Below are 2485 nucleotides of genomic sequence, written 5' to 3' on the forward strand. Positions count from 1 at the left end.
AGGGGCGTGCGGCCGTTGCTCTGCGGGGGGACGCTGAGGTAATGGGGGGGAATTACTGAGGTAAGGGGTGTCGATGAGGTGTGTGAGGGGGGTCACCGAGGTGTGGGGGGGTCACTGAGGTAATGGGTCGCTGAGGTAACAAGGGGGTCACTGAGGTGCTGGGGTGTCACTGTGCTGATTGGGGGTGCGGATGCTGAGCGTCTCACCTCGTCAGCAGCCGGTACTAATGAAGGGAGATGAGCTGTGAGGAAGGCGCCGCCCCCCCGGGTGCTGTGGGGCAGGGAGCCGCCCTGTGCACAGCTGGGGGTCCCGGTGTCCCCCCAGGCAGACGCTCACTGCAGGGACTGGAGATGAAGTGCGGATGGGTTGCTGGCCTCTGACTGCCGACTCCCAATCTCGGGAGTCTCCCAACATCCTGGCTCCTGCTTCATAACATGGCAGGGTGGGAAGGGCCCCCAGGAGGCCATTGCATCCCCCTCAGCTCGGGGCAGGATCACCCCTGTTTGAACCACCTGGACAGGCCTCGGCTGCACTCAAAAGCCTCCTGCAAAGGAGATCTCATGACCCAGGTAGACAGCACTGGATTCGTCCCGGACACCTTCCCACCGAATGCAGCCAGCACAGTTCCCATCCTGTCTGAGACAGGGAACTGGGGCAGGCTGGAGGGGGCCCACTGGGCTTCCCCAGGCTTTGTGGGGGCAAGTGTAGATGGGAAGGCATGGGGTGCAGGCGGCTCAAGGGGCATGAGGTGCAGGCTGAGGCAGGAGCTCCCTCGTGATCCCAGAGGTGGCTGGGTGGCAGCAGGGCTTTCCTGGGACGGTGGTGTCCTCCTTTGGCCGAGTCTCGCCTCTGCATATGCTATTCAACAAAAAATAAGACACCAATTAATTTTTTAAATAAAATATTTTATAGTAGATGTTTGATTTTTATGATTTGATTTGGTATGCATCTATACTTTGTTTAAATGTTATCTTCACCATTAATTTTATGTGTGCAGCCCTCAACAGCTTGCCAAAACTCATTAAGTGACCCTTCAGGTGAAATAATTGCCCACCCCCAAGTCTAAACTCTCTCTGTATAGTCATGTGCCCACAATGGAGTTTTTATTTACTTCGAACTACTTGCTCTTAACCAGAGGAGCAGCTGCACCCCAGCAGAGCTGCTCTCAGCAGCTGTTGAATGCCCTTCCTTCACTTGTGTTTGATACAAGCGAGGAACCTGAATTGGGAAAACTTGGGACTCTGGCCACAGTACTCTGAAAATACAAATGATACCAATACAAAGTAACTCAATGGTTCTTTAAATTCTGCTTCTCAAACTCAGCCTGTCTTACTGCCTCTAAGATACGTTTTACTGAGAGAAGCTAGTAAGACTTAAACAAAAATAAGACAAAAGATTCATACAAATTATTTATTTATTTACTGCATTTGCTTTAGAATTGTTTGGCTTTTTAGTTACCATCATTTCATGCTGGAGAAAGGTGCCAAGTTAATGAGGCACTATTATTCGCAAAACAAGCACACTGGCTGTCTAAACGACGTCTTCTGCCCTAATCCTGATCCAGAGGAAGACTCGAGGGAAGAATTTTACCTCAGTTTCTAAACAAAGTTTTACATATAACTTCCTGTTTTTGTCTGCCATGCCTTCATCCCCTCTTTGAAATCTCTCCTGCAAATACATATCTTTCTTGAAGCCCAGTTCTGTTTTCAAAGAAGCTCTATGTAATAGGAAACAGCAACAGGTACATATGAAGAATGAACAAGTCATACTGATGACAGATTCTACCATATGCTTGCTTGTTCTTTCGTTACTTTCATCTTTAGAAACCTCAGGACAAAGTCTGTCATTTTAGGATTAGATTTTCCAAAGCACCAAAATGAATTAGAGAGACAAAGTCCCAATGCGTTTTAATAGGACTTCCATTCACAACTCATTTTGGGGCTTTTAAGAGCCCCTCCTTGTTTGTAAAGTATTTGCCAACATTTTTAATGTTCCATCCAAGAAGAGCACTCACCAACTACAGAGGCTTCCTCAGCCTGATGAAGGGTATTTATACCCAAAAGCTTGCAAAGAAGAATTTTTTTCAATTATTTGAGTTGGTCTAATAAAAGATCAGATTTACCCAAAGAACCTTCTCTACCTATGTCCTTAGACCAACATGGCTACAACCTATACGTCTACACATTTTTAATCACACTCTTATCCTGCTGCTGAAGTAGTCAGGAGGACTGCAAATCAGTATAAAAATATAGAGGAGGTACATCTGCCCCCAAGAAAACTGAACTGGAACCACCAAATATCATCCAACTCTAATTCTGAGTCAGGAATAAATTGGGCTTGATTTGAAATGACCAGGGAAAGTTGCTACATCTCATGGCTTGTCCCTTTGTAAAATATTTATTTAAAAACTTCACTTTCTGTGATGACAGGAGCTTTTCCTTGCAGTGCACATCTTATTTTCCTTTCATAAGATGCAGCTTTTACT

The sequence above is a fragment of the Gavialis gangeticus genome, unplaced genomic scaffold (assembly GCF_001723915.1).
Source record: "Gavialis gangeticus isolate Ggan-Ray unplaced genomic scaffold, GavGan_comp1, whole genome shotgun sequence".
NCBI lineage: Eukaryota > Metazoa > Chordata > Crocodylia > Gavialidae > Gavialis > Gavialis gangeticus.